Source organism: Eurosta solidaginis, chromosome 1 (genome assembly GCF_040869045.1).
Source record: "Eurosta solidaginis isolate ZX-2024a chromosome 1, ASM4086904v1, whole genome shotgun sequence".
Classification (NCBI taxonomy): domain Eukaryota; kingdom Metazoa; phylum Arthropoda; class Insecta; order Diptera; family Tephritidae; genus Eurosta; species Eurosta solidaginis.
This window is the reverse complement of record NC_090319.1, coordinates 311056958-311071848: the sequence shown is the minus strand read 5'-3', so window position 1 is coordinate 311071848 and position 14891 is coordinate 311056958.

The following is a 14891-nucleotide window of genomic DNA, read 5'->3' as shown; positions in this document are numbered from 1 at the left end:
CAGATTTGAAACACAAGAAGTACGACATACATAAGACACCTTAATACGAACTCTCTATACATTGCTGAAGCGTTATGGACGACCTTTCTTTGATTAAGGAATATACCACTTTAACTAGCAAGATAAGCTGCATGTTGCGTTCGAAAAGATCATTTTGCAACCCAAAATATTTCATAAAATCAGAAAATAGGACCATGCCGCAGGTCGGTGTACTATTTACTCTGTTGTGAACTGTGGCCAATGAACTGCCATGGAGGTTCGATGAAAATGCATGCCAGCAAGTAGAAGAAGGAGACGTAGCCCTTCTGACGAAGCCTTTTGAAAAATATCAGTGAACCATTCCAAACAGAATGTTGTCTTGCCAGCTTAGTGTGGAGAAGAGAGTAAGGAGCGCATTCACGGCACTTATGTCAACGAAACTTCACGCCCATTGTACAAAATTTTACTAATTTTCTATTCTGGTTCATAAGGTCAAACCACCTACCAAGCTTCATCGCTTTATCCATGTTTGGCAATGAATTATCGCACTTTTTTGGTTTTTCGAAATTTTCGATATCGAAAAAGTGGGCGTGGTTATAGTCCGATTTCATTCATTTTAAATAGCAACCTGAGATGAGTGCCCGGGAACTTACATACCAAATTTCATTAAAATGCATCAAATTTTACTCAAGTTATCGTGTTTACGGATAGACGGACGGACATGGCTAAATGGATTTATTTTTTCGCTCAGATCATTTTGATATATAGAAGTCTATATCTATCTCGATTAGTTTATGCCGTTACGGGGTACCGTTATGCGAACAAAATTAATATGCTCTGTGAGCCCTGCTCAGCTGAGTATAAAAACTAGAAGGAGTATAAAGTGCAACAGGATCCCAAACAGTACAGCTGTTAACTTTCTGCACACACTGCCAGAAGACCCACTGGCTAGGAGCATAGCGTTAATAACTTGAACGTCACTCATTATATGAAGACCTTGGAGAGAAGGTCGTAAGGTCTTTAGATGAGTGGGCCAACTGAGCATGTTCATGAGTTTCTGTGTGAATCTTAAACTACGTTATAGGTGGGAGGCTGGCATAGGCATAAAAATTAAAATGATATAGAGTGTGAATTGTTCCAAACTAAAGGTGTGAGGAAGTTATCGTCGAATGCTGTGGCGACACTCAGACAGACTAGAGTCGAATAATTTTATAAAAGATTACATGTTAACTCATTGGTGTTTTTTGTGTCGGGCCTACACACATACACCATTGTGGGTAGGTGCTACTAGTAGGGATGATAGTGGGATGGGTGTTATATGAACTAGTCGCCGGTTAAAGGTAAAAGTAGAGAATAGTTGTATCAAAGTGGTCGGTAGAATCGTTGAGTGGGGAAAGGCGAATGTATGGCTGCCGACAGGGTAGGTGGTATAATAGTTGAAGGGTGATTCGGTTGCCGTATACCCAAAGTGATCAATAGAATCGGTGAACATTGAACAATAGATGGAAAAACGATGAACAAACAGGTGAGTCAAATAAAGCCTTAGAACTGGTAGTTTGATGGATTGGTGCAGAAATTTTCTGAATAATCGGCGGGTCAAAACCATAATACTAAATAATTCATTCTATGGTCCGGCCCGGTAGGTACGATATTGACGGACGCCTCCGTGTTATGGCGATAAGAGAGGCATAAACTAGATTCAAAAACTCCCAATCTCTGGACACATCAAAAGTAGTTGGCAACTGAAGTCATCAAGTGGATTGTGGAAAATGAAGGCATGAAGCCACATCCCGAAACCGAGTTTTTATACCTTCGTTTTGTTTTAAGCTATGAATATTTTTTGGAAAGTTCGAGCCCTCATGGCGATTTGTAATGCTATTAAAACGCAAGACAAACTAAAGCAAGGCAATGCAAAGCTAGAAAAAGTATTTTATGGGTGTGCTATCGACGAGCCATAAACGAGTTATTTATTTGTTATTGGATTGTTGTAAGTTTGCTACCAGGTTATCGATTGTTATCAAAATATTAAATAAAATAATTAAAAAATAAAATTTTAAGTTAAACGGTTTTATTGAAAACAATACTTACATTGAGTCATAATATTAAAAGCTAGAAAATAATTAGGTATGTCCTGAGTACTAGTCATCGTACTCCTCATCAATCTAGGGCGTTTATCAAACAAATAAATAATAGCGTTTTTAATTATTTTATTTGCAAGTTTTTAGTCTTTATTAATTGCCTATTATTTCTCATTATATTTAGTTCTATTACAATGACTCTTTTCTGACAATTTGTTACAATCTAAGTCCTCAGTACATAATCCTTCCAAAGACTTTATTCGACTCGGCGCCACGTTTGTTTGTCCCTCCTCGAACTCTAAAGTATTTTTATGTCACTTCTTCCGGACTGTATGTAATATTCGTTCCAAGTATGAGCCAAATCGGACAATAAATAAAATATTTTTTAATATCTGGATCTTTGCGCCACCTGGCGGCAATTTTTTCATATGTCGCTTTCTATTATGTAATATATGTTCCAAATATAAGCCTAATCGAAGCCCAAATACGATTTTTTAATATCTCGATACTTGCCCCAACTATCGAAGTTCTTTTTTTTATTATTGCATTGTCATCGGGTTCTGAACTATGTTCCAAATTTCAAGCTTGTAGCTTATGGGGAAGTTATTTAATTTTAATTACAAAATTCGTTCACAGCATCCGGTCGGCCGGCCTGTCAAATCAAGCTATATAAACCCGTTTGAAAATATTAATATGATTCCTCATGGTGATTTGTGATGTAACCGACAGGCAGAACAATCTAAGGGGCAGCAAAGCAAAGCTAGGAAAGGTGTTTTATTAAAGGGTTATCGACGAGTTATCGATTCTCATCAAATAAATATAAATTTGTTATCGGAACTTGAATAATTAACTATAAGCGTACACGAACTAGTTATGGATTGATTATTAAAAAGTTATCGATTTGTTATCGCAGTGTTTTTAATTCGAGGTTGTCCTATCATCGAATGGCTGGAGAAATGTTATCATTTTGTTATAAAAAATTATCGGTTTGTTATCCGAATGTAATCGATTTGTTACTGGGGTGTTAATAATTTGTTACCGGCATATTATCGAATCGTTAACGTTAGATTTGTTATGAAACAGATACCGCTGAAACTTCAATATTAAATTGAGTTAAAAGATCCTCCTTTTTGTAACGTAGCCTGCTTCAGGTTTGCCATTCCTTATTTAACGTTTTTCAAGAGCCCTCCCTTGTCCCTGCGTCAGGATCCTGCTTTTTTGCTGTGAGTATTACTTATTTGTTGACAATTTTCTAGACCGCCCAATATTTTTTTTTGAACATTACCGACAGTTATTTGATAGACACTTTGCTCGAGCAAAGCCTACCATTGTGCTTCCAACAACTACAACTGCCTTTGGATCCTACCAAAAATAACTAATTAAGCATATACCAATCATATGTACAATAAAAGTGTCAACAACAATAGCAACACACGAAATCCTGAAAATCAAGTTTAATTGTCTGCCAATCTCAAATGCAATTTTTCATTTAAAGGAAATTTGCGTAAAATTCACTTGCGTTAATTGACCTAAGTGTGATTGAACTCCTTGTTAGAAAGAAAAAAAATTATTATGTTTGTATGCACATCTGTATGTATTGTTTACAACTGTATTTGATAATCAACTTAATACCTGAAAAGGCGTGCTTGTTGCGTGCCGCCAAAACAAATCCCGCAAAGCCGGACCACCTAACTCGCACAACACTCTTGGGGTTTCATCGATGCTTATTATGTCTCATGGCATTTCAACGTAAGTAGGAAAATTTGATTTCCATTTTTCTTTCTAATTTTTATTTCTAAAGTTTTTTGTGCGGTCACATGAAATTATGAAATTAACCAAATAATGAGTAATGATGCTGTTCGTTAGAGACTTTACTGTTCATTGTTGCTCCTCTAGCGCTGGCGTTAAGCTCTCAGTTATAAAGTTAGGAAGTGGTAAAGCAGGCAAGCATGTGGTGATGTAATTAATTGGAAGAAGACGAAGATGAGGAAGAAACGAATTCGTGATGCTAAGCGGCTGGTTGGATAGATGGATTGGTGGATTGAGTAACCATCTGTTTTGGTGCGTTTACAATTAGTAATAAACAGCAGGTCGTTGCAGTGAAAGTCAATTAATTTCAACTTAATTTTACTATTTTTGCATGGTACTGAGAATAAGGGCATTAAATGAAAATGTGCTTATTAGCAAAATTAAGTGTGGGTGGTGTAATATCCTGACTTCAGTTTAATTTCTCCATACTAAAGCTCCCCCTTACACAGGAAGGTTAAGTTGATCCGTGAGGCCACTCTATTCATTACGTCGAAGAAACAGATAACGCAAATACTGCACCTTTACGCCGATGGAATTACGCTATCGTCTGTCAATTAACCAATGATATTGGGCATACTGGTCCACAGCAGCCTTAGTTTAAAGAGCATGCTACCGACATGGCATCTAAAGTAATTAGTTGCAAAAAAATCCTTAAGTCGTTTGTCTGCAGTACCTGTTGAAAATATAAAAAAGTTTATTAACACCTTACAGAATTACCGTGAGATAACTGCTTATGATCCCTGAAACATAAAGAAGTGCTGAACGGAAAATTGTTATGGCAAACAACAAATTGATTTTTGCTCTGTGAGATATGTCCATACATGACTCCAACTACCTTTTTATGTTAAACCAGCACGTCTTACTGCATATGATTCCAACTCGTTGAAGCTGCAGGCTTCTTTGGACTCCTGATAACAATTTTTAAGTGGTCGCATACTTTGAATGGGGCGAAGCGCTGTTAAGACAGCAACATCAACAACCGAATCTGTGCAAGTTTCTCTGGATCAAAAGACTGAGTTAGTAGCTAAGACCCCTCATTCATCTGGAAGATAGATATTTATTGAGTTGTTAATAAGCATTTAAATTGTACCTAGGGGCCAGAACCATTCGCCGAACACTTGATATCTATTTCTGGTTGGAAATGGACATTATAAACTCAACAATCTAGGAGACGTCGAGATAAATGTTTCTTTAGTTTGATATTTCGTTCCTATGTTGCACAGAATCCTGCCTTAAAATTTTATAGTTTTGAATCCAGCAGATTATCAACTATTCCTAATTTAGGTGTAGTTAATTGAACTGGAAAAAACATGTCGAGGAGAGCGCAGAAATCCTCCCACTGCCTTTTACAATACTGGAGCAGCCACGGGTATAAGGTGATGCATAGACTCAAACCAAATACACTGGTAATATAGTACGCGATCGTCAACGTTCTTTCGGTATATCGGTTTGGGTATCTCCAAGCAAATTGTAATGCGGTAAGACTAAATGCGCCCTGGTATGCATCGACATCAGATTTGACTTTGTCAGATTTCTTGGGACCACTACCGAAAACTTACGCCAACCAGATTGAGCTACATCGACCCGCTCCCTGAACAACAAGGTTTTTGTAAATATTCAAGGGAGACACAAATGGAGTGATATCACTTTTCTAGGCTCCCATTCCAGCTGTACTCACGGGTGATTCCAAAGCTTAATGTTAATGTGAATAGTGTGATTACTCAGAAGATTTCTTACTTATCTTAAGTATAGCTCGTTGGCTGATATATATGAATCATACGTCGGTGTCAATTTATTCTAACAGTCAAATAGCGATTGAAGCCCTCTTGTGCAGGAAACTTCGTAGAAAGTACGAGATACCGTCTGAATACGTTAAAGCGGTGACAGGAGGCCATGTTTTGCAGTGTACTTGGGAACAGCTCAGTGGACGAACTTTTGAGGTAGCCACTGAACAGATCGAGTTAAACGAATTGCGTGACATTGTTGATTTTCTGAAAAATCTTTAATAAATTAAAACTGGAACCCAATTATGAACTGTACAGATAAATTTAGCTACTCATTATTCCAAACTGAGCTAGGTTCCTATTAAATCCCTTGGTTGATATTTATTGGACTAATAATCGGCTCTTGTCTGACGGGTGTATATGCCGAAAGCATGGGAGTTCCAACAAATGGCTTCTGTCGAAACTGTAGAGCCGAACCATTTTCTCTGCGAGAGCCCCCCTCTGACCAGGTCACGCATGGAATATCTGTAATGGCATTACATTGTCTGTTGAGCGAAGACTCGTGCTGCTGAAATTAGGGCATTCTGCACACATGAAAATTGCTGCATTAGAAGAGCAATTTCTTACATATTGAAAGAAGTAAGTCTCTAGCCCGACTGGTCAAATTGTGTCCCTTTGCTTGTTGGGCGGGCAAGCGCTTTAAATTAAATAAGCTAATGGCTCTTGTTATTGTTTTAGCAGTAAAGACTATATTCTAAAGTTTTGAGGAATGATAGCGGTGTTGATGGTCCTTCGCATAATACTTAGTTTAAAAAAAGCTTTACAGATTTTTACGATGATTTTTATCGTATCTTACAGCACCATCCAATTCCCGTTGCTGACCTTACCTTGCAAACTGCAAATCGATAACTTTTGATTATGTGCAAACCGATAGTTTTTGAAAGCAAATACTTTTCAATGACAAATCGATGACTTTTCGATAACATACCGATACAAAATTAATAGCAATCTGATAAAAAATCGATATCTTATTTATAACACATCCATAACTTTTCAAAATTTAAAGGATATATTTTCGATTATAAATAATTTACTCATTTCTGAGGAAAAATCGATAACTTTTTAATAAAAAAGCGATAACTTTTCTATATTAGGTTAGGTTGAACCGGCCGGTCCATGAGGACCTCACATAGACTGAATGAGCCTGTAGTGTTACCAGAAATTTGTTTTCAAAAACAGGACCTATTTTATAAAATAACTCCGTCCTCTTGGCAAATACTAGAAGCTTAATAAGATTTAAGCCGCTTGCTTCTTCTAGATCTGACAGCTGTATCACTCCTAATAGCTGGAGTCTTAGCCTGGCAAGCGCAGGACACAAGCACAAAATGTGCTCGATCATTTCTTCCTCCAGCCCGCACTTCCTACATCTGCTATCACTGAAGTGACCATTCCCCGTTTTCTTTCTTTATTAGTCCCCGGGCTATATTTCCCCTTGCTATGACTTTTCTCACCCGTGGAACAGAGCACTCTATGTCGTACAGAAACTATTTCATGATATTCATTTCGTCTTGGAAATTTCACGCTTGTAGGTACTATACTCGTCTCCCTCCAGCACCTTCGTCGTGATGTCGTCGTTCCCCCTTGCCCTTTAGGTTTAGAGTATTCGAGCCCCTTTCAGCCTCTCGTAACTCTTGTGCCGGGTGTACCTCTGTGCGACTCGCAGCGCCATTTGGCTGCTCGTCCTCTTCTAACACCTTCGTGGTGACGTCGGCTACCTCCACCTGTCTTTTCGCTCTTAGGCTTTTGAGGTCCTTTTCGACAACTTCTACTTCCACTTCTAGCGTGTTAGGATTTTTATCTTTGGGACTTCTTTTCCTGAGTCGCTTATAAATTTTGCCTGTACCAAAGGACATTTTTCCAACCTTCGTGTACAATATATCCTACGCCTCCTTTTTTATTTGGAAGATGTAGAACTGACCTTCCTCCGTAGGCCGAGATGCAGTAAGTACCTTCCAATCCTGTGTCAGTATGCTCGGATTCTGATTCTTCAGAAGTAGATGTGTATCCTCCGACTTCATCATGGATGGTATCCACACCTGAACTTTTGGTAACGGTGGGATATGCGCTTTATCCACCACCACAAACCGCGCGTTCGTGCCTTGCCTTTGGAAGTTTGGAACCACTCCCCCTAACCACTGCAAGCTCGCGATTTTGTCGCACGCTACATCTTCACACTATTATCAACGGTCCAGTGTTATATACGGGGAAAGAACCGTCCGCCACAGCAGCGCCCCTTACTGTCGTAAGGCCGTCAATACTTCCCGAGGTGGACCGGTATAAGGAAGGCTCCGTTCGAATACAGCCGAATTTACCCCTGGCTGAAATTGTCCAATAGGCACGGTAAGCATAACACCCTGGATGAGGGTATTAAATATAAAACTTTTCAAGGTTCGAAAGTTAGAAACGAGATCAAGGCCAGAACAATAATCTTTTGTAATCATTATTGTTTTTTTAATTTTTCTATAATTGAAAAATTGTATTTTCTTTTTGGAATAGTAAGTAGAAAATTTTTCAGACAACCTGCCATAGCTGCAGGGATAGGTCTGTTTCGAAGGGGGCTAAGCCTTCATCATCAATACGATTTAAGCACGCTGCGCTAACCATTTAACTATACAGCAACAAAAACAATTGTTAGAAATTTTCTATAAACACTCTATAACTTTTGGATACTCATATTGAAAACTTCGATAATCCATTTCTAACGTAAACATTTTTTTTTAATAAAAAATCAATTACTTTTTTCAATAGCAAATCGATAACTTTGCGATACATAATCAAAACATTTTCGATTACAAATCAATAGCTTATCTATAACTATTCGATAACCTTTAATGAAAGATAAATAACTTTTTGACAGCAAATCAATAACTTTTCCGTAATAAATATAAAACATTTCTATAAACAATCAACAACTTTTTGATAACATATCGATAAATTTTCGATAGTAAATTTCCAACGTGCAAGTCGTAAACTTGTTATAACAAATCGATAACTTTTCAATTATAAATCGATAACACGCCGATAAAAATTGGTAGCATTCTGATAAAAAATCAAAATCTTTTTGATAACTTTTTTATATTTAATCCAAACATGTTCGTTTATAAATCAATAACTTATTCAAGAATAATCAACAACTTTTTGATGAAAAATCGAAAACTTTTTGAAAAAAAGTCAATCAGGCCTGTTCTGAATTCCGACACGTTTTAAAAAATAAAACGAGGCTGATTCCGAGTCGATTTCTTTTTGGTGTTCTCTATTCCGATTGATACAAACCGATTCCAAGTCGATTTCGAATCGTTTGCATTTTGAATCGATAATCAAGCGAAACAGCTGTTTTCATTTATTTTAAATTAAAATTGTGCAAAAATTTGAACAAAATGCCAGCACCAATGGTTTTCGGAAATGCAGAAGTAAGAAGACGTGCAATTGTGCATAAAAATCGCAAAAATCGATCTATCGAAATTGAGAACACGTCGGTTTCCTTTCGACTAGAATCGCTTTGTTTAGCTTGGAAAATTTTTGATAGGAATTTTCAAGTTAATATTTTTTATACTAAATAAACAAATAGTCCAGCAAAAAGTTGTTATAAAATTTCCAAATAAAATGAATGATTTAATAAAACTTAACTAATAGGCTAATTACTTTCGATTCCGACTGCTCAGGGGCAAAACTTTTCAAATCGATCAAGTCCGGTCGGAATCGATATTGAGAACACCAATCCATTTCGATTCCAAGTAAATTGGTCGGAATCGAAATCCAGAACAGGCCCGAATAACTGTTTCGTAATAAATACAAAACTTTTCTATAAACAATTGATACTTTTTGAAAACATATCGATATGTTTTCGATAATCAGTCGAAAATGTTTCAAAAAATGGTCAACAAAAAATTAATAGCTTATCCTCCCGCTATCCTAACGATAACCATAAACTGCGTCATTACCATTCACATCATTTTCATCATTTTGATTATACTGTTTTTTGCTTTCTCCACGTCTTCAGATTTAGTTTTCCAGACTTATCCACCTATTTTTCACTTCCTTCTTTATATATCATAGATTGATTTGTTAACCTTGGATAGTTTTCTCTAAGTGTTTTGCAGTCTGAATTTTCTTATATAGTTGATATACACACATTCATTTCATTCGCACATTCATTCTTCATACATTACGCTACAGTTTAGTGATTATACTAACGATTACATTTTGTATTCCCTTATGTAGTATTCCTTCCCTGGTTGATTTAAAAACTTAATAAAACTAAGATTCTTCATTTATATAGTGATAAACATTTATTGAATGGCAGCTTGTTTTCAGAAAATTTTCAGTTATCGCTAATACGTAAGAGTTACATATGCATAAGTCATTATCTAATCTAAAATTATTCAGTGATGATCTTATGATTGAAAGTTATTAACATGCGAAATGTAATCGAAAAATGCCAATCAAAAAGTTTATAACCAAGTTGATGTCTGTTGGTTGAAAAGTAAATACGAATGAATGCATAAAAAGTTATATGAAATGACCTAAATATATAATCTAAATTATTGAGATGCTTATATGAATACAAGATAAGTTATTTTTATGCAGGTCCTAGCAATTTGTACAAAAATAAAAAAACGGTAGCAAAATGGATGATAAGCTTTCTCTCCGATAGTGCACTCTGGGAAACTTGAGATATGTAAGCACAAGATGTGATAATTAACCGACGTGAGCCCAGAGCAGCGGCAGTAAGAAAGGCTCGCTTAGGGGTCACGAATCTTGGAATGTCTGCACACCATGAGATGCCCCAAGCGGACGTCTGTCTTGAATAGTGCGATTTCATATATAAGTGATGACGACTACTGCAAAATTTAAAATACTGTCATTTAAAGGCATGTATCCGTTATGCAAGGATCCTTAATAAGTACGGTGCAGTACACCTGGTTGGTTGACGACATCATGATTACAAAATCGGACATCACCGACATACAACGGATTGAGCTGCGGTAAGGCAGGAAGAATGGCAGGCTTTCCACATCTACTATAGTGGTCTTAGATTTTGATGTGATAGCATAATATCCTGTGAAGATATCCTTAAATACATAAGTTGCTTATGCTAAGAGGACGCTTGTTTTTTTCTATTGAAAATAACCAAAGAAAACACATAACCATGCAGTCATCCCGGTTCTTCCATCGCAAGCTGTTTGCATTATCATTTATTCCTCAGTTTGACTAAGAAAATTATCTCTATTTGGTCGTACAGAGCTAGAAGCTTATTTTTTATCAGTTTGGAAATGAGTGCTCTCCATTTCATCTGTAATTTCATTTCGTGCGAAATTTTTGTAATCGGAGATGCAGTAAAGGTCGCTACAACTATAATATCTTAGAACAATCTAGTTGTCCTTCTAAAGCTGCTACCGCCGGTTGTAAACTACAGTTTCCCAACCACAATACAACGAACGATGTCGGCCCTTGGTGTTTGACTAATTTCTACAGTCGTCAGTCGAAGCGATTATTTTTCTGCCAAACAATGCACGAAGGCATACCATGGCACCAGGTGACAAATTTAGTCTAGTACTTTCTGGGGTACTGATCTTTGCACTATATTCTTAGTTACGCTAGGGCCCTCCTGTGATTGGCTTTATTGCTGTCACCTTTCTCTTAACTTGAATAGGGCGGCAATCGCTACTTTGAACGCTGAGATATATGAAATATGTTTGATATGTAGCAACAGCCCCGAGTATATATCAAGGTCCCCTTTATTGGTGTAAAATGGTCCAGAGCTGGTTTAACCTCCATATGGTATTTCTTGTCCAGCTGAATTTGGTGTCGATTATTATGACTAGATATTTTGGCTTCGATGTGTTAGACACAAATTGGAATAGAAGCTCGGCTTAAAATCTCTTCGGAGTTCCATCACTGTGCCGCTCAGTGGAAGGAATTTTAGTTTTTCTAAAAAGCAGGACACTTTTCTTTCCCATTTTGCTCTGCACATCGCGATATTTCTTTTAATTCTCTTTTTGCATGCCAGTTGGAAGGAATTTACGTATAAATTGTATCTCTACGCGGTCAGCTTGTGCGGCTATTCTCGATATTTGTGCTCGAGGATTGGTTAATTACCAGTATTCCTAGGAAAGTGGGCAGGCCCCTTTTAAAGGCACCCCTGATAACTTGTTTACGAATTGATCCACCGCCTCGAAATTGCGTCGGCATCTTACTCAGTCCGAGACACTATGGAACCCTAGGGCCCATGACGTCAGATAAGGCCTTCGTTTATTATCTCGGTTTTCTCTGAGGTAGCCATTAGTCAATCCAGTGTCAAGTAGAGGTCTAACAAACCCTTTCCAAAATAAAACAGAGTAATTATTGAGGTGTTAGGAGGGCAGCAGGTTTCCTTAAAATGTGAGTTGGGAGCCAGATGATTTGGCTTATTGTAATGCGCTGTACGGAACAGTTGTAAGCGGACTGTACCGAAGATTACACCTAAGGTAGAATGATCGGTAATCGGCAACAGTTGGACAAACGCACGCGTAGAATTTGAAACCGCCAGCAACCGTAGTAAGCAGTGGGATGGTTGTAACGATGACTGTTGTGCAGAAGTATTATAACGGCAAAACTTGTGCCGTGGTATGCTAAATTGTAGCAGCAGTTGACTAGCGCAGCGACGACCGGCAGTGGAGCAGGATGGATAAGATCATCGGTAATGACGCAGAAATCGGTGGTTCACCATCTGTTGCGGTGTTTACCTTATGCTTCGGTGGAGCTTTCATCTAAAAATAGACTGCGAGGATTGAAGTGGAAACAGTTAATTGTTTTATATTTCATATGTCCTTTGTTAGGAATCTGTAGACAAACGAAAAATTTATTTGTCACTTCATTGAATTGCCATTGGGTGTTAGTCATATGCTGTTGTATGCTGGTGGCATGCTGGTTCAAAGTATAGTTTTAGGCGTTGAAGCTACAATGGATATAGAATAAGCTTTTCAGGGTGCATTAACGAATTGTAACTAAGAAATTTCTTGAAACGTGGTTTCAAGCTAAATCAAGAGCAATTTATTTGTCGTTTGGCTGGTCTACTTTGTTTATGACAAGTGTACTTCTATGGGTTTCAGGAATGCAACTATCTCGCTGGTATCTTGAGAATATGTCAAATTAATGAGGTGTATTAAACCACCTTAACTTGGTTGTAAGTTATCCGATATCTTACTATTATGAGATCTAAAATATCTTCGGTTTCGATATCAAGGGAAACATATTGTCGGTTCCTGGAGCGCCAGCTTTCATTCGCATAACATGGTCTAAAGCTCATTCATCTTATAATTAAATCTTCTTGGCACTCGCCATCGCCCATGCGTAGAGGTCCGTAAATCTTTCGAAGAACCTTTCTCTTAAACACTCCCAAAGCTGCTTCATCTGATATTGTCAAGTTTCATACTTCTACTCTATACAGCAGGACGGGAGCATGATTTTCGTTTGGTGAGAGAGGACTTTACTTTTCAATTGCCTCCCTGCTTCTTCGCTGGATTTTAGAGCTGATGTTGTTGCTTGTGTTAATGCTGGTTGCGAAATAAACGAAGTCTGTTACTTTTTACAGCGAACATAAAACGACTACAAAAAACAGTTAATTAGTACTCAAAGCCCGTATCCTCTAATTTTTTTTTTTTTTTGTATGAAGGCATTAATTAGTGAAATTATTGCCTTTTAAAAACTGACCGAATTACCATTATATCAGCCGAAGCTCATAAAAGCCAAATATTTGGAAAATATTAATTTTATTCACGTAACTCAATAACTCTAATTAGCACCATAACTCACACATTTAGAAAATGTCCAGCTTCAAATAATCCTAAATTATATTTCACACCTTTGGTCATAATTTTTTAAATCGTATCAAATAAAGTTTCTACGGACAATTAAACATTAATTACTTCATTCTTGAATTTATGGCTTCACCGGCTAACTTAATTCTTATCTAAATTTTATCTCGTTGCACGCATAAAAATGCAAATTTCAATTCTAATTTATTCAACTTGCTGCCAATTTGATATGCTTGTTGTTGCTAGGCCAGAATTATAATCCGCAGTAAATTGGAGGGGAATGAGTTCAAGTTGTTTATATTACAGCTGTGTTACGTACGTGCAAGTCATAGTTGGGTATAGTGCACTGAGCGCACCACTAGTACTGAAAATGTGTTGTTTGTGCTTTCCGCTATAATAAAAATTAGTTAAATATGCTCAACTATGGTACTGGGGTAAGCAATATTTGTATCTTATTTAACAGCTGATATTGAACCGTTTCCCAATAAGCATATTGGTGGTGCTGCCAGGCCAATAGAGTTGGGCTCATAGAAAAAGGTGAGCCATTCATTGCTTACACTTTGTTGCTGTTATAGCCTATTTTTTGCAAATGACAGATGCGAAATTGCTTCTTATTCATAAAATTAACTTAATACTATATAAAAACAAGTAAGAACGGGACTGTCTTCGTCTGTGTCGAGACTTTATACCTTTCATTAATGCAGCTGGGAAATAATCTTATCCCATTTATAATATCCGAATAATCGGCTATATAAGATGTATAATATATAAAAAAGTCAAATAAATATATTGATATTCTAGACACTAGGTTAGGCTAGGTTAGGTGGTAGGTACCCTGATAAGTATAACTCACTGAGACAACACGAAGTTCCGTTGTGATACCACATACACCAAAAATAACGGTGACTTAGATCTAGCTACTTTGAGAATCGTTGAATAGCAACGACAAAGCTCCGAATGATACCGATCTCAACTTTGGATAAATCGCGACCGAAGTACTTTCGCCTAGTTCTGGCAAAAGCTGGGCAATCAGCATAACGTGATTTGGTGATTACACCTCATCATCCTCCATACAGATGCAGCAGGATGGAGTTTCCAGTATATTGAGACGTCTTGCATGGATACCCATGGGGCAGTGCCCTGTCAAAACCCCAATGACCATTGATAGGTGAGCGTTAGTGAACCCAATTATTTCAGCAGACCTCCTGCCATCCACTCTCGGTCAGAAAGATCTTGCTACCCTGCAAGACGTGGTGTCCGCCCAACGTTTGCTGAGCTGACTCCAGGACCAGCTCTGGAGGCGCAATCCACAGGTGGCCAGTGGGATCTCGAAACTCCTACAGCCATCTTCATCCGGTTCCGTTGTACCGATGCGGGCTAAAATATCCGCTTGACAGTTACCCGAGATATCACTATGGCCCGGGACCCAGATAATCTTAATTGTA